Below are 25,874 nucleotides of genomic sequence, written 5' to 3'. Positions count from 1 at the left end.
TGTTGCATTTAAATGCTTTAGCTAGAGAGTTATTTGTTTGTTGCATTTAAGTGTTGTATGAACTTTATGTATGAACTTGTATTAATTTGGTCTATTCGGTGTTGTGTAATGAAGATGAGCCGGCAATGGATGTACGATGACCGATGCTCTCCCCAGTCCGTTGAGGGCGTGCATACTTTTCTGCTTGCGGCTGAGGCAAACAAGCGGGCGGATGGTTTTATGCCTTGTCCATGTGCTCGCTGTAAGAATGGTCACAATTACTCTACGTCAAGAACCATTCACGTCCACCTGTTTAAGTCCGGTTTCATGCCCCATTATAATGTTTGGACCAAGCACGGAGAAAGAGGGGTTATGATGGAAGACAATGAAGAAGAAGAGGACGACGACAGCTATCCTGGCCATGGGTTCCCTGAATACGATGATACAACAATGGGGGAAGAAGCTAAGCCGGTAATGCGGGAAGAAGCTGAGCCGGCATGCGGGAAGAAGCTGAAGAAGAGGCATCAGATGAGCCCGTTGATGATCTAGGTCGGGCCATTGCCGATGCAAAGAGAAACTGCGCAAGTGATTTGGAGAAGAAGAAGTTGCAGCGCATGTTAGAGGATCACAAAAAATTGTTGTACCCGAATTGCGTAGGTGACAAGAAAAAGCTGGGCACCACACTGGAATTGCTGCAATGGAAGGCAGAGAATGGTGTATCTGACAAGGGATTTGGAAAGTTGCTGGTAATGATAAAGGATATGCTTCCAAAGGACAACGAATTTCCCGAGAGTACGTACGAAGCAAAGAAGGCTGTCTGCCCTCTAGGGTTAGAGGTGCAGAAGATACATGCATGCCCTAATGATTGCATCCTCTACCGCGGTGAGTACGAGGATTTGAACGCTTGCCCGGTATGTGGTGCATTGCGCTATAAGATCAGCCGCGATGACCCTGGTGATGTCGAGGGCGAGCGCCCCAGGAAGAAGATTCCTGCCAAGGTGATGTGGTATGCTCCTATAATACCACGGTTGAAACGTTTGTTCCAAAACAAAGAGCATGCCAAGGCGATGCGATGGCACAGAGAAGACCATAAAAAAGACGGAAAGTTGAGAGTACCCGCTGACGGGTCGCAGTGGAGAAAAATCGAAAGAGAGTACGGGAAGGAGTTTGCAGATGACGCAAGGAGCGTATGGTTTGGTCTAAGCGCAGATGGCATTAATCCTTTTGGAGAGCAGAGCAGCAACCATAGCACCTGGCCTGTGACTCTATGTTTGTATAACCTTCCTCCTTGGTTGTGCATGAAGCGGAAGTTCATTATGATGCCAGTGCTCATACAAGGCCCTAAGCAACCCGGCAACGACATTGATGTGTACCTAAGGCCATTAGTTGAAGAACTCTTACAACTGTGGAATGGAACAAGTGTACGCGCGTGGGATGAGCACATGGGAGAAGAATTTGACCTAAAGGCGTTGCTGTTCGTGACCATCAATGATTGGCCTGCTCTCAGTAACCTTTCAGGACAGACAAACAAGGGATACCGCGCATGCACGCACTGTTTGGACGATACCGATAGTATATATTTGGCTAATTGTAAGAAGAATGTGTACCTGTGACATCGTCGATTTCTTCCGAGCAGGCATCCCGTAAGAAAGAAAGGCAAGCATTTCAAAGGTGAGGCGGATCACCGGACGAAGCCTCGCCACCGTACTGGTGCTGATGTACATGATATGGTCAAGGATTTGAAGGTGGTCTTTGGAAAGGGTCCTGGTGGACAACCTGTTCCGAATGACGCTGACGGACGCGCACCCATGTGGAAGAAGAAATCTATATTTTGGGACTGGCCCTATTGGAAAGACCTAGAGGTCCGCTCTACAATCGACGTGATGCACGTGACGAAGAATCTTTGTGTGACCCTGCTTGGCTTCTTGGGCGTGTATGGGAAGACAAAAGATACACCTGAGGCACGAGAGGACCAGCAACGTATGCAAAGAAAAGACGGCATACATCAGGGTCATGCAAGCTACGCTCTTACCAAAGAAGAGAAGGAAATCTTTTTTGAATGCCTGCTCAGTATTAAGGTACCGTCTGGCTTCTCGTCGAATATAAAGGGAATAATAAACATGGCAGAGAAAAATTTCCAGAACCTAAAGTCTCATGACTGCCACGTGATTATGACGCAACTGCTTCCGGTTGCATTGAGGGGGCTTCTACTGGAAAACGTTCGATTAGCCATTGTGAAGCTATGTGCATTTCTCAATGCAATCTCTCAGAAGGTAATCGATCCAGAAATCATACCAAGGTTAGAGAATGATTTGGTGCAATGTCTTGTCAGTTTCGAGTTGGTGTTCCCACCATCCTTCTTCAACATCATGACGCACGTCCTAGTTCACCTATGCGAAGAGATTAACATTTTGGGTCCTGTATTTCTACACAATATGTTCCCCTTTGAGAGGTTCATGGGAGTCTTAAAGAAATATGTTCATAACCGTGCTAGGCCAGAAGGAAGCATCTCCAAGGGCCGTCAAAATGAGGAGGTCATTGAGTTTCGTATTGACTTTATTCCTGACCTTAAGCCGATTGGTGTTCCTGAATCGCGGCATAAGGGCAGACTGGATGGAAAAGGCATGCTAGGAGGGGAACAAATAATATGTATGGATGGACATTCTCTCACTGAAGCACACTACACAGTTCTACAGAATTCCGCCTTGGTGGCTCCGTATATGGATGAACACAAGAATTTGCTACGCTCCAAACACCCGGAGCGGTCTGATGACTGGATTACACGTGAACAAACCAGGAGTTTCGCCAGCTGGTTGCAGACACGTACCATGCATGACACCTCTATTGAAGATGACATGTACTTGCTATCCCAGTTACCATCTTCGAATATAATGACTTTCAAAGGGTACAGATAAATGGTAATACATTTTACACGATCGCCCAAGATAAGAAGAGCACCAACCAAAACAGTGGTGTCCGCTTTGATGCAGAAACCAAGACGGGAAAGGAAACATATTATGGTTATATACAGGACATATGGGAACTTGACTATCGACGTGGTTTGAAGGTCCCTTTGTTTCGATGCAAATGGGTCAATATGACACGAGGCGGGGTAACGGAAGACCCGCAGTATGGAATGACAACAGTGGATCTCAACAATCTTGCATATGCAGACGAACCATTCGTCCTAGCAAATGATGTGGCACAGGTTTTCTATGTGAAGGACATGTCTACCAAGCAAGAAAAAGAAAAGATAAGGAAGCGAATGCATCGTACGATGAGCCAAAGTGGCACATAGTTCTTTCTCGGAAGAGAAACATCGTGGGAGTGGATGACAAGACAGACAAGTCAGAAGATTATGAGAAGTTTGATGAAATTGCTCCATTCACAGTGAATATTGACCCGAGCATCCCGTTAAATGATGAAGATTTTCCATGGTTACGACACAAACGGACACACGCGAAGAAAAAGTTTCACACCCAAAGATCTGGGATGTGATCGGCTTCACTATCATCACTTTCTTCTGTGTTTCACACCCAGAAGGGAATCTCTGTAATAGTTAGGGTAGTTAATTATGTGTTTTGGCATTTGAAACGCGAAGAAATTTTATGTGCAAACAAATTCTTTCATGCCTTTACTGATTTTTAAAGTTAAGTTATTCACATACTAGTGATTCACACTAATTTCAAATAATTCAAAATTTGAACTATTCAAATTTGAAAACTACGGGCACTAACAGAAAGTTTGTAATTTTTTGTACCTAAAGCAAAAATATTCACAAAGAAACTCTAAATACATAAAAAAACAACTCAAAAATAAATAAAGCAAAAAAATTTTAAAAAAAGCCCGCCTACTAAGCCAGAGCGGCCTGCATACGACTAGAAACCCAACCTGTTGTTGGGCCAGGATGCTGGCCCGCAAAGGCCCAGTAGGCCAACAGGGCAGCACAGAACATGTAGGCCCAGTAGGCCTGCTTTGGAGAGGAGCTCGAGAGAGCTACCGCACGGGGGTTTATAAACCAGTGCGGTCGCCCCTCGGCTAGCGAGGTGGGACTAAACTTGCGCACCGCACCTGCGCCAGTGCACCCCCTTTAGTACCGGTTCGTGGCACCAACCGGTACTAAAGGGGGGCCTTTAGTACCGGTTGAAGCCACCAACCGGTACTAAAGGGGGTGTGGTTCCCGCCGCTTGGCCTGGCCAAAACAGGCCTTTAGTACCGGTTGGTGGCTCCAACCGGTACTAAAGGTGCCTTCTATATATACAACACTTACGAAAATTTCATTCTCCCTCTGTTTCTTCCTCTGTTTCCCCATTGAAGTACCGCCCGCGCGCCCCGATCGATCGACGCCGTCGCCGTCGCCGCCCCCGTCCCCGTCGCCGCCCTCGTCTCCGTCGCCGCCCCGGGCCCGTCCCCGTCGCGCCGTCCCTGCGTCGCCGCCCCCGCGTCACGCCCCGGCCCATCGCCGCCCCCGGCCGTCGCCTCGTCGTCGCTGTCGCCCCGCTGTGAGCTCTCCCCCGGCCCTCTAACCCCTCTCCCTCGCCCCCGGCGGCCACCATGGGCGCCGCCCCTCCCCGAGCCCATACACACACACACAAGCATGATGAACACACACACACACACACACGTACATATGTATGAATTAGTGCATGTATATATTAGTATATACGTATTTTGTATGTTTAATTAGTTTAAATTTTTTAGATTATTTTTTTTCACTAGTATATATGTATGAATGCATGTTAGATGGATATAATTAGTGTTTAATTATTATGGAAATTTTTTATATAATGTTGTTTTTTAGTTTTTTAATGGATGTATAAAAGTTGTGTTTTCTGTTTTTAGTGTTAGATGCTTAATTAGTATGAAATAGCATATAGAATTTTGACATATGCAATGATAGCATAATTAGTGTTATATAGAAATGTTAGAAATTTTAGTTATCAAAATCCAATCATTAAAAAAATTTACTTTTTGCGGGCATATAGCTAGTATTTGTTCTCGACAATGCCCGGCCCGCATCCTCGCCGTCGACCCGTCCGCGACGACGTCCGACTGACCCATGTCTGGGACTGGGCTCCGCCGGGCTGGCACTGGGAGGTGCTGCCTGGAGGGGCGCGCCGCTTGATGAGGAACCCGGCCCCGGGTCCCGTCGTCGACCCTAATCTCATTTGGTGGCGTTCGCGTGGGCCAGTTTCGGTGCGGAGGGAGCCGGCCCCGCCGGAGGTGGTACGTCGCCGTGTCAGGAAGGAGGACGAGCACGTCCATCTCTACATGGTTGCGTTAGAGGGCGGCAGGTTCTCCAATACCTGGCAGTTTCTTCAGGGATCTCACTTCAGCTATGATCCTATGAGGGTTCCTTCTCTTTGGGTGTCCACCGCCCGCGCCGCAGGAACCGCGAGTGTCCTAGATTCTTCTGTAGTATTCGATCTTTATTAGCTACCTAGCCAGTGATGTACTCGATATATAATATTCAAGACGATGTATTCGAGATTATATATTATTCGAGATGATGTATTCGAGATTATATCTATTATTCGAGACGATGTATTCGAGATTATATCTATTACTCGAGATGATGTATTCTAGATTATATCTATTATTCGAGACGATGTATTCGAGATTATATCTATTATTCGAGGCGATGTAATTTGAATACTAAATTGTTTTATATTTCTTTTGGCATAGTTAAATAAAAGCTATGGCGGACAATACCGACAGAGAGGGAGAACAGACCATGTTCGATATAATACGCGGGCCAGATGATGATCAGAATGAAGAAGATTATGACGGCCCCGAATTTCTAAACAACACCGGAGAGGGTGATATGATATTCGATCGCGACGACCAAATTGATGAAGTCATGAACTACGATTATGACAACACCGGAGAGGTATATATATTTATATAAGCAGGCATCTGGTGATCATCACATGTTTTAAATGAGTTGAAGATATATTAACGAATCGATCTTTCTTCTTTCAGCCATCCGGATCGAGCAAATCTTCAGGCAACAGGACGAAACAAGGCCCGAACAAAAAGTTGAAGGAGGGCGTAAAGTATAATATCGAGGCAATCAAACCTAATGGAGAACCATTAGCGCCTAAGAAGATTGCGGACAAGTTCGTTCGTCAGTGCGGAGTTCTTGTGAAGGACCAACTCCCGATCTCCCTTCAAGAATGGAGAGAGCCAGCAAAGCCACGTCCAGATCTTACTTTTGTCGATGACAGACAAAAAAGTCTGCTTTGGGATACTCTCATGGAACATTTCACCCTACCAGATCATTTCACAGAAGCAGATGTGCAGAAAGTCAAGGACGCTTCTCTTAGGAAGATGGCGGTTGCATTCAAGAACCACAAGAATTGTGAATGGGACAAGTACGTCAAGGGAGGAAGGAAGACTCTAGTATTCGAGGGAACACTAGAGAATCAAAGTGCTCATTGGGACGATTTCGTGAAATTCAAGGATTCAGAATTATCTAATGAACGGTCAAGAATAAACAAGGCCAATGCCGCAAAAAAGGATAAGTTCCATAAGCTGGGGCCAGGTGGCTATGCGGTGGGAATGCCTAAGTGGGATAAGTCTGAGAAAGAGATGCTGGATGCAGGTGTCACTCCAGAAACATTGAGCTGGCCCCCCAGGTGCAGGATTTGGTTCTATGCGCATGGGGGGGAGTTGGACCCGAAGACAGGCAAAGTTTCCAAGAAGGCATGTCTGGACGGAGCCGAAGATAAGCTACTTGTTGCAATAGAAGAGGCTCGATCCGGGTTGTTCGAGCCCAACAGAGAGAACGACGAGCTTACGTGTGCCCTGGGAAATCCTGAACACCCGGGAAGAACACGAGGCATGGGCGCTATTCCGTGGTATGAGGGGTTTTCAGACTGGAACGCCGACTACAGAACCCGTGCGAGAAAGAAGATTGCGGAGGAGAAGAAGAGGAAGATGGAGGAGGAGCAGAGGAAGCTCGACTATGAACGCCTTCAAGGCCTAGAATCAGCGCACGCGGACTTGGCAATCAAATTCCAGCGGTAGCAGCAGCAGATCGACTCACTTAGCCAGCAAAGGGGGTCTCAGCAGCTGCAGCAGCTAGCGGATGATACAGCATTGGATACCACCGCCCCATCCATGCCGAGAAGTAGTGTGGGTTCCGCCCTGTTTGACGCAATGCTGGATAGATACCCTGTGGATGACATCGCAGAGAACACTAACTGTGAGCTACACTTCAAAATTAAGAACATATCCTTGAAGGTGGCGGACGGTGTTGCTTATACAAATTCCCCCGATGCAACCTTCCATTGCAACCCGATTCCAGCAGGCTATGCTCATGTCGTGGTTGATGAGGTGGTGGACCAATATTCGGGGCTAGAGCTTGACATTCCTGGAGGTGACGAGGAGCACACACTCGGAGATGCCAAACATCGTATCATCCTATGGAGAAAGGATTGCATCATCTTTCGACGGCCACCGATAGCGCGTCACACGACTCCTCATCGAAGTCCGCCACCGAGTCAGCAGACTCCCGCTCCTCCAAGTCCACCAACGCGTGAGGCCACTCCTCCTCCTCCAAGTCCGGCAAAGTGTCAGGCCACTCCTCCTCCAAGTCCGACACAACGTCAGACGTCCACTCCTCCTCCAAGTCCGGCACAACCTCAGGCCACTGCAAGTCCGGCACAGCTTCAGGCCACTCCTCCTCGTCCAACTCAGCCCCGTCAGCCGTCTCCGCCGCCTCAGCAATCGCAGAAGAGACACCTCGCAGCTATGGTGTGTAGCGGTACGAGTCGAGGTCATAGTACAAGAAGTACAGGCGGAGGCAAGCGATATAAATATGGTCCAAACCTCACTACTCCTCTTCCTGAGAGGGCTTACGACAGGACCGAGGAGCAAACCAATGCCATAGTGCGGGCAGAAGTCGACGCCCATTTTGGACCGAAATCGCCACCACCACCGCCGCCAAGGGAGAAAGTGCCTGTGGAAGTAGTTGACCACTTCATTCGTATGGCTCAACCACCAGCTCCTAAGCCTGTTGACACAGACTATGAGCGCCACATCAGGAAGTTACATCGACAACGTCTACAGAAGGAGGCGAGCTCGAGCTCGAGCAAACAATAAGCAGCTGTCAAAAAATGCAGGAAAACCGTTGCCCAGCTGGGAGAACAGGCGGCGCAATCGATCCCCCCGCTTGTTGTGCCGCCAACAACACGTGACAGTATGCGCGCCCAATATTATTGTGGCTAAACAGTTTACGTTCCCGAGGTGGGCGATGTGGTAATAACCCAGGAGCATATAATGCAGGCTGAAACTCTCAAAATCACTGTTGGACAACTCCTTGAGATCGAGGACATGCCTGTGCTTACAGAGGAGGAAATAAAATGGAAATATGCCTGGGGCCAACCTTTGGTCAAGCCAGAAGAGGTCAAGAAGCTCCCAACGAGAATGTATGAATTGCATCAATGGTACATGGACATTACCAAGAGATCCGATCGAGAGTCCCTCATGGTGCAAGTCAAGAAGGATCATTACTACCATGAGAAACCTATGACCGTTGAGTATTCTGAACTGTTTCAGTTATACAATCAAGACGCACTCGACAAATCTATCGGCAGTTGCTATTGTCTGTAAGTGATTTCTTTCTGTAAGTCTCAAGCTAGCTGTAGTGATTCTTTTGATCAATCATTACCTGTAATTATCCTCACTATATTCTTTTCGGTGGTATTATGCAGGATGAAGAGGTATGAAATGAGAAAAGGTGGACGCTATGGCATTGGGTTCATTGACCCAAACACCGTTAATGAATACACATGGAAAATAAACAAGCATCATGAAAACCAGGTAGAGGACAGCATGCTAGAGTTCTTGAAGCGCCTCAAATACAATGAAGATATACTACTTCCTTACAACTTCCAGTGAGTCACACTTTCTTGTACTACAAATTCTGTGTTTTTGCCTACTAGCTAGCTACAAGTTTTTGCTTACATATGCCCGCTTAATTAAGACATGCATGCAAACGTGTGTGCATGCAGATTTCACTGGATCTTGTGTATCATTAAAGTTCATGTCGGAACAGTTCAAATACTGGACTCACTACTCAAAGCAAATAGTGACTATAATATCTTGTTTGGGATAGTCAACAGGTAATTTCAATCATTATTGACTATATATCTCGGCCTATTTAGTTCGTCATTTCATGATATGAACTATTTAATAACCCCTTTATTCATTTTCTTTGTCGGCGGGCAAGGCTTCGGTAAGGTTCATCAGCGTCACGGAAGGCGAATGGAAACGACAGCTGAAATGGTTTCGACCCAAGGTAAGTAATTAAGTAGTACTAGCTAGCTAGCTAGCTGCCATCTCTTTAATTATCATGCTTGATTAATTATTATCTGATCAAATTAAATTCCATTCTCGTAATAAAGGCCCTGAAGCAGGCACAGGGGACTGATCTGTGTGCATTCTACGTTTGCGAGAACATTCGCATGATGGCGTCCGAAAGGAGCAGATCTCAAAGACAGGAATGGGTACGCTTGTCAGAACACTATTCACAATTTTTACACCATTATCGATATCTAGTCACACAACTAATACACATGCATATTGATCTCCTTCTTAACAGTTCAAAGAGGTGCGGGACAAGCTACTAGAAACGGAGCGCGTAGAAGCACTTCAAGAGGAAATAGCGGGATTTTTGCTCGACCATGTCATAAATCCGAAGGAAGAATACTATTACCCACTACCGCCCCCATCGACCAGGTCATGAACCACTTCCAATTGTCATCGTGCTCCGAAGGCACCAATTAGGCTAATGCCACTGGCTCCGAAGGCAACATGCATATGTAGGAGAAATTGTATATAGCTATACATGTGTGTATGTGTGAATTAATATAGTGGTTTGTGAGACATTGATGATATATATATGGTTGGTTCTACTAGAAATTCTATTTTTATATTTATGCATAACGTGTACAATGTGTAGTACCGTAAAATACCAGCAAACGAAAAAGAATTAAAATGGAAAACACAAAATTAAATGAAAAAGAAATCATAAAACCAAAAACCCCCAAACATTTTAGTACCGGTTGGTGTTACCAACCGGTACTAAAGGGCTCCCGGCCCCCGGAGCTGGCTCGTGCCACGTGGTTGCCCTTTAGCACCGGTTCGTGCTGAACCGGTACTAAAGGGGGGGGCTTTAGTGCCGAAACTTTAGTGCCGGTTCCTAAACCGGCACTAAAGGGCCTTACGAACCGGTGCTATTGCCCGGTTCTGCACTAGTGCCAAGACCCACTGTCCACGAGGGTGGGGGCGTGCCCCCCTACCTCGTGGGCCCCCTGGAGCTCCTCCGACCTCAACTCCAACTCTATATATTTTTTCGGGGAGAAAAAAATCAGGAGAAGGATTCATCGCGTTTTATGATACGGAGCCGCCGCCAAGCCCTAAAACCTCTCGGGAGGGCTGATCTGGAGTCCGTTCGGGGCTCCGGAGAGGGGAATCCGTCGCCATCGTCATCATCAACCATCCTCCATCACCAATTTCATGATGCTCACTGCCGTGCGTGAGTAATTCCATCGTAGGCTTGCTGGACGGTGATGGGTTGGATGAGATTATCATGTAATCGAGTTAGTTTTGTTAGGGTTTGATCCCTAGTATCCACTATGTTCTGAGATTGATGTTGCTATGACTTTGCTATGCTTAATGCTTGTCACTAGGGCCCGAGTGCCATGATTTCAGATCTGAACCTATTATGTTTTCATCAATATATGAGAGTTCTTGATCCTATCTTGCAAGTCTATAGTCACCTATTATGTGTTATGATCCGTTAACCCGAAGTGACAATAATCAGGATACTTACCGGTGATGACCGTAGTTTGAGGAGTTCATGTATTCACTATGTGTTAATGCTTTGGTCCGGTACTCTATTAAAAGGAAGGCCTTAATATCCCTTAGTTTCCACTGGGACCCCACTGCCACGGGAGGGTAGGACAAAAGATGTCATGCAAGTTCTTTTCCATAAGCATGTATGACTATATTCAGAATACATACCTACATTACATTGATGAATTGCAGCTAGTTCTGTGTCACCCTAGGTTATGACTGTTACATGATGAACCGCATCCGGCATAATTCTCCATTACCGATCCATTGCCTACGAGCTTCCCATATACTGTTCTTCGCTTATTTACTTTTCAGTTGCTATTGCTATCATCATTACAAAACACCAAAAACATTACTTTTGCTACCGTTACCTTTTGCTACCGCTACCACTACTATCATATTACTTTGCTACTAAACACTTTGTTGCAGATATTAAGTTTCTAGGTGTGGTTGCATTGACAACTCAGTTGCTAATACTTGAGAATATTCTTTGGCTCTCCTTGTGTCGAATCAATAAATTTGGGTTGAATACTCTACCCTCGAAAACTCTCGCGATCCCCTATACTTGTGGGTTATTAACGTCTACCTGGCGGCAGACGAATTTTTGAGCCTTGCTAACGATCAACCGATGTTGTTGCTGGGCCCACCGGTCGCATCGGGGACTGAGACCGACACGTAGACCGGTGATGAGACTGAGACCGGTGCTGAGACTCAGACCGGCATCAAGACTGGCGTTGAGACAGAGACCGGCGCTGCCTGGGGAGCGGAGCCAGAGTAGAACCAAAAGCAAAGAGGCAACGACTTCCTAACAAACTCAGGACTACTAGACCGGTGGTCACAGAGGTGGACGACGACAATTTTGAGCCAAACGCGCTCGAGGAAGCGCGTGCATGCTACAACAATCAAATAGGCTGCATCGTACGGACAACCGCCACAATCAATGATGAGAAACTACAGAAGATAGATAATATGAGGCCCTCCCTCCTAAATAAGCTGCTGTTGGGGAACGTAGCAGAATTTTAAAATTTTCTACGCATCACCAAGATCAATCTATGGAGTCATCTAGCAACGAGGGAGAGGGGAGTGCATCTACATACCCTTGTAGATCACGAGCGGAAGCGTTCAAGAGAACGGGGTTGATGGAGTCGTACTCGACGTGATTCAAATCACCGATGACCAAGTGCCGAACGGACAGCACCTCCGCGTTCAACACACGTACGGTTGGGAAGACGTCTCCTGCAACTTGATCTAGCAAGGGGGAAGGAGAGGTTGATGAAGATCCAGCAGCACGACGGCGTGGTGGTGGAAGCAACGGTGATCTCGGCAGGGCTTCGCCAAGCGCAAGGGAGATGGAGGAGTGTCACGGGAGGGAGAGGGAGAGGCCAGGGGATTGGGTGCGCAGCCCTCCCTCCCCCCACTATATATAGGGTGCCTAGGGGGGCGCCGGCCCTAGGAGATCCAATCTCCTAGGGGGGCGGCGGCCAAGGGGGTGCCTTGCCCCCCAAGGCAAGGGTGGCGCCCCCACCCCTAGGGTTTCTAACCCTAGGCGCAGGGGGAGGCCCATGGGGGGGCGCACCAGCCCACTAGGGGCTGGTTCCCCTCCCACTTCAGCCCATGGGGCCCTCCGGGATAGGTGGCCCCACCCGGTGGACCCCCGGGACCCTTCCGGTGGTCCCGGTACAATACCGGTGACCCTCGAAACCTTCCCGATGGCCGAAACTGGACTTCCTATATATGAATCTTTACCTCCAGACCATTCCGGAACTCCTCGTGACATCCGGGATCTCATCCGAGACTCCGAACAACTTTTGGGTTACCGTGTGCTAATATCTCTACAACCCTAGCGTCACCGAACCTTAAGTGTGTAGACCCTACGGGTTCGGGAGACATGCAGACATGACCGAGAAGCCTCTTCGGTCAATAACCAACAACGGGATATGGATACCCATGTTGGCTCCCATATGCTCCACGATGATCTCATCGGATGAACCACGATGTCGAGGATTCAATCAACCCGTATACAATTCCCTTTGTCAATCGGTACGTTACTTGCCCGAGACTCGATCGTCGGTATCCCAATACCTTTTTCAGTCTCGTTACCGGCAAGTCACTTTACTCATACCGTAATGCATGATCCCGTGATCAACCACTTGATCACATTGAGCTCATTATGATGATGCATTACCGAGTGGGCCCAGAGATACCTCTCCGTCATACGGAGTGACAAATCCCAGTCTCGATTCGTGCCAACCCAACAGACACTTTCGGAGAGACCTGTAATGTACCTTTATAGTCACCCAGTTACGTTGCGACGTTTGGCACACCCAAAGCACTCCTACGGTATCCGGGAGTTGCACAATCTCATGGTCTAAGGAAATGATACTTGACATTCAGAAAAGCTACAGCAAACGAACTACACGATCTTTGAGCTAAGCTTAGGATTGGGTCTTGTCCATCACATCATTCTCCTAATGATGTGATCCCGTTATCAATGACATCCCCATGTCCATATCTAGGAAACCATGACTATCTATTGATCAACGAGCTAGTCAACTAGAGGCTCACTAGGGACACATTGTGGTCTATGTATTCACACATGTATTACGATTTCCGGATAATTCAATTATAGCATGAATAATAGACAATTATCATGAACAAGGAAATATAATAATCATTTTATTATTGCCTCTAGGGCATATTTCCAACAGTCTCCCACTTGCACTAGAGTCAATCATCTAGTTACAATGTGATGAATCGAACACCCATGGAATTCTGGTGTTGATCATGTTTTGCTCTTGGGAGAGGTTTAGTTAACGGATCTGCTACATTCAGGTCCGTATGTACTTTACAAATCTCTATGTCTCCATTTTGAACACTTTCACGAATGGAGTTGAAGCGACGCTTGATATGCCTGGTCTTCCTATAAAACCTGGGCTCCTTGGCAAGGGCAATAGCTCCAGTGTTGTCACAGAAGAGAGTCATCGGGCCCGACGCATTGGGTATGACTCCTAGGTCGGTAATGAACTCCTTCACCCAGACTGCTTCGTGTGCTGCCTCCGAGGCTGCCATGTACTCCGCTTCACATGTAGATCCCGCCACAACGCTTTGCTTGCAACTGCACCAACTTACTGCCCACCATTCAAAATATACACGTATCCGGTTTGTGACTTAGAGTCATCCAGATCTGTGTCGAAGCTAGCATCGACGTAACCCTTTACGACGAGCTCTTCGTCACCTCCATAAACGAGAAACATTTCCTTAGTCCTTTTCAGGTACTTCAGGATATTTTTGACCGCTGTCCAGTGTTCCATGCCGGGATTACTTTGGTACCTTCCTACCAAACTCACGGCAAGGTTTACATCAGGTCTGGTACACAGCATAGCATACATGATAGACCCTATGGCCGAGGCATAGGGGACGACACTCATCTTTTCTCTATCTTCTGCCATGGTCGGGCATTGAGCCAAGCTCAATCTTGTACCTTGCAATACAGGCAAGAACCCCTTCTTTGACTGATCCATTTTGAACTTCTTCAAAATCTTGTCAAGGTACGTACTCTGTGAAAGACCAATGAGGCGTCTCGATCTATCTTTATAGATCTTGATGCCTAATATATAAGCAGCTTCTCCAAGGTCTTTCATTGAAAAACACTTGTTCAAATAGACCTTTATGCTTTCCAAGAATTCTATATCATTTCCCATCAACAGAATGTCATCCACATAAAATATGAGAAATGCTACAGAGCTCCCACTCACTTTCTTGTAAATGCAGGCTTCTCCATAAGTCTGCATAAACCCAAACGCTTTGATCATCTCATCAAAGCGAATGTTCCAACTCCGAGATGCTTGCACCAGCCCATAAATCGAGCGTTGGAGCTTGCACACCTTGTCAGCATTCTTAGGATCGACAAAACCTTCCGGCTGCATCATATACAATTCTTCCTTAAGGAAACCATTAAGGAATGCCGTTTTGATGTCCATTGCCATATCTCATAATCATAGAATGCGGCAATTGCTAACATGATTCAGACGGACTTCAGCTTCGCTACAGGTGAGAAAGTCTCATCGTAGTCAACCCCTTGAACTTGTCGATAACCCTTAGCGACAAGCCGAGCTTTATAGATGGTCACATTACCATCCGCGTCTGTCTTCTTCTTAATGATCCATTTATTTTCTATGGCTCGCCGATCATCGGGAAAGTCAGTCAAAGTCCATACTTCGTTTTCATACATGGATCCTATCTCGGATTTCATGGCTTCCAGCCATTTGTCGGAATCCGGGCCCACCATCGCTTCTTCATAGTTTGAAGGTTCACCATTGTCTAACAACATGATTTCCAAGACAGGGTTGCCGTACCACTCTGGTGCGGAACGTGTCCTTGTGGACCTACGAAGTTCAGTAGCAACTTGATCTGAAGTTTCATGATGATCATCATTAACTTCCTCTCTAGTCGGTGCAGGCACCTCAGGAACATTTTCTTGAGTTGCGCCACTTTCCGGTTCAAGAGGTAATACTTCATCAAGTTCTACTTTCCTCCCACTTATTTCTTTCGAGAGAAACTCCTTCTCTAGAAAGGACCCATTCTTGGCAACAAAGATCTTGCCTTCGGATCTGAGGTAGAAGGTATACCCAACAGTTTCTTTAGGGTATCCTATGAAGACGCATTTTTCCGACTTGGGTTCGAGCTTTGCAGGTTGAAGTTTCTTGATATAAGCATCGCATCCCCAAACTTTTAGAAACGACAGCTTAGGTTTCTTCCCAAACCATAATTCATACGGTGTCGTCTCAACAGATTTCGAGGGAGGCCTATTTAAAGTGAATGCGGCAGTCCCTAAAGCATAGCCCCAAAATGATAGCGGTAAATCGGTAAGAGACATCATAGATCGCACCATATCTAATAGAGTGCGATTACGACATTCGGACACACCATTACGCTGAGGTGTTCCAGGCGGCGTGAGTTGTGAAACTATTCCACATTTTCTTAAGTGTGTGCCAAATTCGTGACTCAAGTATTCTCCCCCACGATCTAATCGCAAGAACTTGATTTTCCTGTCATGTTGATTCTCAACCTCACTCTGAAATTCCTTGAACTTTTCAAAGGTCTCAGACTTGTGTTTCATTAAGTAGACATACCCATATCTACTCAAGTCATCAGTGAGGGTGAGAACATAACGATAGCCACCGCAAGCCTCAACACTCATTGGACCGCACACATCAGTATGTATGATTTCCAATAAGTTGGTTGCTCGCTCCATTGTTCCTGAGAACGGAGTCTTGGTCATTTTACCCATGAGGCATGGTTCGCACGTGTCAAATGATTCGTACTCAAGAGACTCCAAAAGTCCATCTGCATGGAGCTTCTTCATGCGTTTGACACCTATGTGACCAAGGCGGCAGTGCCACAAGTATGTGGGACTATCATTATCAAATTTACATCTTTTGGTATTCACACTATGAATATGTGTAACATTACGCTCGAGATTCATTAAGAATAAACCATTCACCATTGGAGCATGACCATAAAACATATCTCTCATATAAATAGAACAACCATTATTCTCGGATTTAAATGAGTAGCCATCTCGAATTAAACGAGATCCTGATACAATGTTCATGCTCAAAGCTGGCACTAAATAACAATTATTGAGGTTTAAAACTAATCCCGTAGGTAAATGTAGAGGTAGCGTGCTGACGGCGATCACATCGACCTTTGAACCATTCCCAACGCGCATCGGCACCTCGTCCTTCGCAAGTCTCCGCTTATTCCGCAGCTCCTGCTTTGAGTTACGAATATGAGCAACCGCACCGGTATCAAATACCCAAGAGCTACTACGAGTACTAGTAAGGTACACATCAATTACATGTATATCACATATACCTTTCATGATGCCGGCCTTCTTGTCCGCTAAGTATTTGGGGCAGTTCCGCTTCCAGTGACCACTTCCCTTGCAATAAAAGCACTCAGTCTCGGGCTTGGGTCCCTTCTTTGGCTTCTTCCCGGCAACTTGCTTACCGGGCGCGGCAACTCCCTTGCCGTCCTTCTTGAAGTTCTTCTTACCCTTGCCTTTCTTGAACTTAGTGGTTTTATTCACCATCAACACTTGATGTTCCTTTTTGACTTCTACCTCTGTTGATTTCAGCATTGCAAATACTTCAGGAATGGTCTTTTCCATCCCCTACATATTGAAGTTCATCACAAAGCTCTTGTAGCTTGGTGGAAGCGACTGAAGGATTCTGTCAATGACCGCGTCATCCAGGAGATTAACTCCCAGCTGAGTCAAGCGGTTATGCAACCCAGACATTTTGAGTATGTGCTCACTGACAGAACTATTTTCCTCCATCTTACAGCTGAAGAACTTGTCGGAGACTTCATATCTCTCGACCCGGGCATGAGCTTGAAAAACCATTTTCAGCTCTTCGAACATCTCATATGCTTCGTGTCTCTCAAAACGCTTTTGGAGTCCCGGTTCTAAGCTATAAAGCATGCCGCACTGAACGAGGGAGTAATCATCAGCACGTGTCTGCCAAGCGTTCATAACGTCTTGTTCTGCAGGTAGAGCAGGTGCTTCACCTAGCGGTGCTTGTAGGACATAATCTTTCTTGGCAGCTATGAGGATGATCTTCAGGTTCTGGACCCAGTCCGTATAGTTGCTGCCATCGTCTTTCAGCTTGGTTTTCTCTAGGAACGCGTTGAAGTTGAGGACAACATTGGCCATTTGATCTTACAACACATATTGTAAAGATTTTAGACTAAGTTCATGATAATTAAGTTCATCTAATCAAATTATTCAATGAACTCCCACTTAGACAGACATCCCTCCAGTCATCTAAGTATAACATGATCCGAGTTAACTAGGCCGTGTCCGATCATCACGTGAGACGGACTAGTCAACATCGGTGAACATCTTCATGTTGATCGTATCTTCTATACGACTCATGCTCGACCTTTTGGTCTTCTGTGTTCCGAGGCCATGTCTGTACATGCTAGGCTCGTCAAGTCAACCTAAGTGTATTGCGGGTGTAAATCTGTCTTACACCCATTGTATGTGAACGCTGGAATCTATCACACCCGATCATAACGTGGTGCTTCGAAACAACGAACGGTCGCAACGGCGCACAGTTAGGGGGAACACTTTCTTGAAATTATTATGAGGGATCATCTTATTTACTACCATCGTTCTAAGTAAACAAGATGCAAAAACATGATAAACATCACATGCAATCAAATAATAGTGACATGATATGGCCAATATCATATAGCTCCTTTGATCTCCATCTTGGGGCTCCATGATCATCTTGTCACCGGCATGAGACCATGATCTCCATCATCCTGATCTCCATCATCGTGTCTTCTTGAAGTTGTCTCGTCATCTATTACTTCTACTACTATGGCTAACGCTTTAGCCATAAAGTAAAGTAATTACATGACGTTTATGTTGACACGCGGGTCATAAATAAATAAAGACAACTCCTATGGCTCCTGCCGGTTGTCATACTCATCGACATGCAAGTCGTGATTCCTATTACAAGAACATGATCAATCTCATACATCACATATATCATTCATCATTCATCACAACCTTTGGCCATATCACATCACAAAACACTTGCTGCAAAAACAAGTTAGATGTCCTCTAATTGTTGTTGCAAGTTTTTATTACGTGGCTGCTATAGGTTTCTAGCAAGAACGTTTCTTACCTACACCAAAACCACAACATGAATTGCCAATTTCTATTTACCCTTCATAAGGACCCTGTTCATCGAATCTGATCCGACTAAAGTGGGAGAGACAGACACCCGCCAGCCACCTTATGCAACTAGTGCATGTTAGTCGGTGGAACCGGTCTCACGTAAGCGTACGTGTAAGGTTGGTCCGGGCCGCTTCATCCCACGATACCGCCGAATCAAGATAAGACTAGTAACGGCAAGCAAATTGACAATATCGACGCCCACAACTACTTTGTGTTCTACTCGTGCATAGTAACTACGCATAGACCTAGCTCATGATGCCACTGTTGGGGAACGTAGCAGAATTTTAAAATTTTCTAAGAATCACCAAGATCAATCTATGGAGTCATCTAGCAACGAGGGAGAGAGGAGTGCATCTACATACCCTTGTAGATCACGAGCGGAAGCGTTCAAGAGAACGGGGTTGATGGAGTCGTACTAGACGTGATTCAAATCACCGATGACCAAGTGCTGAACGGACAGCCCCTCCGAGTTCAACACACGTACGGTTGGGAAGACGTCTCCTCCAACTTGATCCAGCAAGGGGGAAGGAGAGGTTGATGAAGATCCAGTAGCACGACGGCGTGGTGGTGGAAGCAACGGTGATCTCGGCAGGGCTTCGCCAAGCGCAAGGGAGATGGAGGAGTGTCACGGGAGGGAGAGGGAGAGGCCAGGGGCTTGGGTGCGCAGCCCTCCCTCCCCCCCACTATATATAGGGTGCCTAGGGGGGGGCGCCGGTCCTAGGAGATCCAATCTCCTAGGGGGGGGCGGCCAAGGGGGTGACTTGCCCCCAAGGCAAGGGTGGCGCCCCCACCCTAGGGTTTCTAACCCTAGGCACAGGGGGAGGCCCATGGGGGGGCGCACCAGCCCACTAGGGGCTGGTTCCCCTCCCACTTCAGCCCATGGGGCCCTCCGAGATAGGTGGCCCCACCCGGTGGACCCCCGGGACCCTTCCGGTGGTCCCGGTACAATACCGGTGACCCCCGAAACCTTCCCGATGACCGAAACTGGACTTCCTATATATGAATCTTTACCTCCGGACCATTCCGGAACTCCTTGTGACATCCGGGATCTCATCCAGGACTCCGAACAACTTTCGGGTTACCGTGTGCTAATATCTCTACAACCCTAGCGTCACCGAACCTTAAGTGTGTAGACCCTACGGGTTCGGGAGACATGCAGACATGACCGAGAAGCCTCTCCGGTCTATAACCAACAGCGGGATCTGGATACCCATGTTGGCTCCCACATGCTCCACAATGATCTCATCGGATGAACCACGATGTGGAGGATTCAATCAACCCGTATAAAATTCCCTTTGTCAATCGGTACGTTACTTGCCCGAGACTCGATCGTCGGTATCCCAATACCTTGTTCAGTCTCGTTACCGGCAAGTCACTTTATTCGTACTGTAATGCATGATCCCGTGATCAACCACTTGATCACATTGAGCTCATGATGATGATGCATTACCGAGTGGGCCCAGAGATACCTCTCCGTCATACAGAGTGACAAATCCCAGTCTCGATTCGTGCCAACCCAACAGACACTTTCGGAGACACCTATAATGTACCTTTATAGTCACCCAGTTACGTTGCGACGTTTGGCACACCCAAAGCACTCCTATGGTATCCGGGAGTTGCACAATCTCATGGTCTAAGGAAATGATACTTGACATTCAGAAAAGCTACAGCAAACGAACTACACGATCTTTGAGCTAAGCTTAGGATTGGGTCTTGTCCATCACATCATTCTCCTAATGATGTGATCCCATTATCAATGACATCCCCATGTCCATAGCCAGGAAACCATGACTATCTGTTGATCAAGAGCTAGTCAACTAGAGGCTCACTAGGGACACATTGTGGTCTATGTATTCACACATGTATTACGATTTCTGGATAATACAATTATAGCATGAATAATAGAAAATTATCATGAACAAGGAAATATAATAATCATTTTATTATTGCCTCTAGGGCATATTTCCAACAGCTGCACTAGATATTCTTGTTCCCGGGCCAGAATGAAAAGGATTATAAAGATCCAGATAAGGACCCGACAATGAAGAAGATAAACAAACACGCCATGACCAAGTTTAGCGACGCGTTGGTCGCCTGGAAAACAAGGGTGAAAGCAAGTATCATCAACAAAAAGGAACCCTACTCCGAGATTGTAAAGGATAATCCAACAATCATGGCAGAGCACTTTGAAATATTCAAGGCGGCTTGCGAGGCCGAAGCTGTCAAAAAAAGTCGAAGTACATGAAGGGGCTTCAACAGAGGAACATTGGGTGCCACCACCTCGGAAGCCGTGGTTACAGCGGGAAGAGGTCCATGTGGGCCAAGGAGGACGCGGAAGCCGCGAGTCTGGGCATCCCAGACCCCTTGGCGGAGTTCACCATCCCATAGGAGCGTGACGTCCTCAGGGCCCGGCACCATTGGGACCCAGTGAAGAAGGTTTTCGAGACGAACGCGGTCACGACGGATTTCATGAGACTGTTGGTAATTTTAGTTTCTTATCAATTCGACTGCACATTAGTCATATTTGTAAACGATCCTTGTGCCTTTTCCAGAGATAGCAGCACAGGATTGCGGCCGAAAGAGACTCGCCGTCTGAGGCGTTGGCGAGGCCCAAGTGGGACACTCCATTCAACCGGGCGTTGAACATATTGAAACGACTCCCGGTGGAGACTCGACCGTCGTATGGACGTGTGCAAGGTGTCGGAGACGATGCCACGTGGAAGAAGTACTACCGTGAGACCACGAAGGAGAGAAAGGAAAGACAGAGGTTAACTGAAGAAAACATCGAAAAGAAGGTTGGGATTGCGGTTGAGAAGAAATCATCTCAGACAGTCGCAACAGCGGTAGCTGCCGCAAAACAGGTGGTTGTAGATATGTCTACTTCCTTGGTTCCGTCCGTTTTCAATTGGACCAGGTAAAATCCAGAAAAAAATGCAGCGGACTTTCCCCTTGCTAACTTCTTGGGGAGCAGCTCGACTAGTGTTGCACTAGCACCTGCAGCTGCACCAGCTCCCGCACCTGCTCTGGCACCGGACGTGCTCGGCGGTGCTTCGTCTTTGGCTGAGCTCAATGCCCTCACGGTATCTGTCACACCGGCCCCCTTCAATAAATGTATAATCTCCCGTTTTCGTTTCCTTTCGGATGTCTCACGTCGCAGACTTTTCTTTGCAGGCCGATGAAACCCCGTGCACCATATTGTACACCATCGGCGACCAGAAGGTGGACATGGGGAAGGCGACGATATTGAAGCCGAAGGAACTACTGTTCCACAGCCAGTCATCCCTCCGAACGTCTTCAAGGTTTCCGTGGCCAGTGTCAAACCGGGCCACGAGAATTTGCCTCCTCTGGTACTAGTGGGGGATGACGACGAGAACCCGCGGCGGCTTGGTGATTGTTGCAATGGGTGGGTCCTGTTGTGGACAAAGAGTCTGCTTCGTCTGGAGGCGGCCGGGAGCACACGCACGAGCACGCAGTTAGGTATGAACATCAACACCTCACCTACCCAATTAGCGTTGGCTGTCGTGTTGGGTAATAGTGGAGGGGGTGAGGAAAAGGCTCCATTAGTCGCTGGTGACATCGCCATAGATGAGGATGACGATGATGATGGCACTCAACAGTATGTCTATACTGGCGCCTACTTAGGGTTTGAGCGTCATGAGTCGGTGCCTGAATTGCCGTCTCCAGAGGCTGAACGTATTATGGACGACCTTACAGTAGTAAAGAAATCTAGGAAGAGATCGAGGAAAGGCAAAAAAGCTGATTCTATGATCCACCCGCCTCAATGGCCTCGGGTTCAAGACCGTATAGATATCCCCGGTGCGAATAATGGCATATCCCCGGTCAACCAATCCTACCTGCAGTAGCGCTAGGGGCCAGATTCGGCGATCTAAGGAGACTTAATGACAATGTGCTGCGGATAGAGAAAGGCCTCATCGCCTCGAAAGATCCAGGATACCCACTCTACGTGGTTAACATTCCGCGACAATTGTCGTATGTCGACACATTCCCCGCGGAGAAGTTCTTGCTTCCATTCGATTACATATTCGACATGTTTCACATGAAGAAGCTGGATTTTACGTTTGTCCGCCTTTATGCCTTGCACATGAACTACATCATCGGGGTTGAGCAGATACCTCATATCTGTGTCGCTGACCAATACTTCATGCACGAGGGCTTCTTGGGAGTCTGCGCAAAGCACCGTGAATACGCAAGGGAATACATCGTCAATTTCATGCTCATCAATAAGGACAAGGAGGCGATTCTCGTGCCTTATCATCCCCTGTAAGTCATCTACGCGGATATTCTTCCTTCGACTTCAATCATTCATTTGCACAGTGGATGCTAATTAATTTGAGGTGTACTTATTTTGTGCAGCGGCGGGTGCGCCGTCCTCATCATCCTCTACCCCCTATACTCCCACGCTCCTTACTTGGACTTGTCGAAGAACATTAACAAAAAGGATTACACCCACATCAAGGATGTTCTCGATGGTGCTATGTTTTACTACGACGCACGGGGTGGAGAGGTTAAGAACAAGAAGAGAAGGGACGGTAGGCCCGCCTTCGGCCATAAGACCGACTTCTGCTGCATCCAGCAACCGAGTGATCCTCTTAATGATGGATTCTATGTCCTACACCACATGCTGGAGTACAGACAGGATCACCAGAACCTTCGCATGTCACCTACATCCGACGATACCCATATTCTGCAATGGGCAAAGAACGTAGGAGATATCGAGGATCATCGACTTCGAGCTGAGTTCTATCACATCCAGCGCGAACTTGCCCAAATCATCATGAAGGAGGTCGTCGGAAAAACAGGGATGTTCTACGAAGAAGGACAAATGTCGCGGGAAGACGTCCGAACACGGGTAGCCGCTTAGCGTCTCGACCTGAAGCCTTTCACTAGGCTCGGTGACTATCTCCCTGACTTGGATGGATGGCACGACATGTTGGAGTGATTGTCAATACATGATAATGTGTCCGTTTAGTCCATACTTTCTGTAAGATGAAACTTTGAGTTATGCACGGCAAAACTTTATTTGTGATGTAATTAAACCATCCTCCCCGACTAGCGACGATCACTCTAGTTAGGGCATTTTGGGTACGATCAACTTTGTTATTTATGCTTATGATATGTTGCTTTTATTTTTTCCAAGTCTGTCTCTTTCTGTTGCTCAACTATATATGTTGCATATCATCGACTCATGTGACGATGCAGGTGCATAGATCATCGATAGTGAAGAAGTGCTACGCCAGGAGTATATATGTGACGAGTGGCCGGGATGTCAGGCCCAGGTGTACTGTTTTCCGGTTTCCGAGTGACAGGCAGTAGTTAGTTTAGGTTCATGCTAATGCGAGAGAGTGATACGAACTCATGTACTGCATAGCTCCGCTCTCACTCAAAGTGATAGCTCTTCTCGCGTATATCATTTTTTAGATGGGCAACGATGTAGTTGCAAGTAATCGAGACTTGTATCGCTATTTTCGAGATGATGACAAGAGACCACTTTGTGTCGGATGATGATTATGATGATGGCATGATTTGATGAGACTATTTGAATGTATATGCTATGATTACATTTGTATCTGTATGATATGGTAAAGATTATTGTATAAAGCATATTCAAATACAAAACAAATATGCAGAAAAAACTAATAAAACTAGAGTAGCGAGGGGAACAAAGTTAGTAGTAGCGCTACCTTACCAGTAGCGCTTCCTGCTAAAAAGCGCTGCAGATATTAGCAGCAGTGCTCTTCACTAAAGCGCGCTACTGCTAGCCATGTATAGCAGTAGCGTGGGACGACATGCACTACTGCTACACGTTAGCTGTAGCGCCTTATCAGTAGCACGTCGTCCCGCGCTACTGATAAGCAAAATACCCGCGCTACTGCTAGGGTTTTCCCTAGTAGTGCAACCTTGGACCTAACCCAAAACTTAACCGCAAATTCTCCCAGAACAACGTTCCGAACCTCCAAAGTTTCACACTTGACCCCAAGTAAAATCCCATAGGATCTTCCTCTTGGGGGTAAGCAATGCCAATCAAAATCAACTCCTCCCGATAATGTGCTAAGAAACTGAGAGGTAAAATTATCCCTACCCATTTCAGAGAGGGCTATGAAATCTAACACGTGCTCTATAGATGCATCCGCCAGAAACCTACGTTGAGCCAAGTCTGTTAGACCTCTGCTATTCCAAAAGATTTATTTCATTTTTCATCATAAAAAAATTTAGCGGTCCGGATCCTAGCCCTTCTACGCACCGCCGAGGCGACATAAATCTTTCGGTTCCACTTGCGCTTAGGCTTGTTTTGCTCATCAACTCGGTCCATACAACCGAGCTTAGTGACCTTACCGAAAAAGGCTTTCGCCCCGCTTTATATTATAAAGCAACTGCCCAAGCCAAACATCTAACAGAGGTTCACACACACACAAACAGAAAGGTCAAGCACAAATGGTAGCCAAAAGGGTTAATGCTGACGGCACAGCTCAACAAGCCTTGAAAAACAGAAAAACATGCACACACGGGGTGCAACAGAGCATCTAGTCGGGCTCCGGGAGGGTGGTGGGAGAGGGGGCGCCACGCGGAAGACCATCAATCGAAGGTCGGCGAGGAGAGTGTTGATGACGTTCCGATCTTGGGGGCGGCTAAGCGGCCGACAAAGCTGCAAGTATCCACACATTTTAAAGATTGTGTCAGTAGCACGTCGAAGAGGCACCCTCTGGATGACAAGCTTATTGCGGACGATCCAAAGCATCCAGGCCAGGACCCCAACACAAAGCCATCTAATATGGCGGTAGCGAGGGGGGAGGCATGGATCTCCGCAAGCAGGTTAGGGAAGCTGGTGTTGCACCACTGGCCCCCAACCGTCTCGCGGAAACTGGACCAAATAAACTGGGTTGTGGAGCACGAGAAGAATATGTGGTTAGCATCCTCCACCGTGCCGCACAGGGCCGGGGCACATCCAATCACCAGGTCCATTACTTTTAAGGACCTCCACGCCGGACGGGAGGCGGCCGCAGATCCATTGCCAAAGGAATATCCTGATTTTCAGGGGCAAGCGGATGTCCCAAATCAAACTAAAGGGCTCGGGGGCCGTCGAGGGGGCGATGGCCGCATAGAGGGATTTGGTGGAGAAGCAGCCGGATGGTTCCAGACGCCAAGAGATGGCGCCCGGGGTGTCGGCGACGTTCATCGGGAGGAGGGCGATGTCCTAGAGGAGGGCATCCCAAGTGGCCACTTCAGGTGGACCAAAAGGGCAGCGAAAAGCAAGGCACCCTAA

The 25,874-nt window shown here is 47.2% G+C and overlaps 1 pseudogene; it reads left to right on the top strand.

The window, feature by feature from the left end:
* The first annotated feature begins 114 nt into the window (after positions 1-114).
* Positions 115-25,874, top strand: LOC125507388 (annotated as a pseudogene).

Source organism: Triticum urartu, chromosome 5, assembly GCF_003073215.2.
Source record: "Triticum urartu cultivar G1812 chromosome 5, Tu2.1, whole genome shotgun sequence".
In the NCBI taxonomy this organism is placed as follows: domain Eukaryota; kingdom Viridiplantae; phylum Streptophyta; class Magnoliopsida; order Poales; family Poaceae; genus Triticum; species Triticum urartu.
Note: the sequence above shows the minus strand (reverse complement) of the source record. Positions and strands in the feature narration are given on the sequence as shown.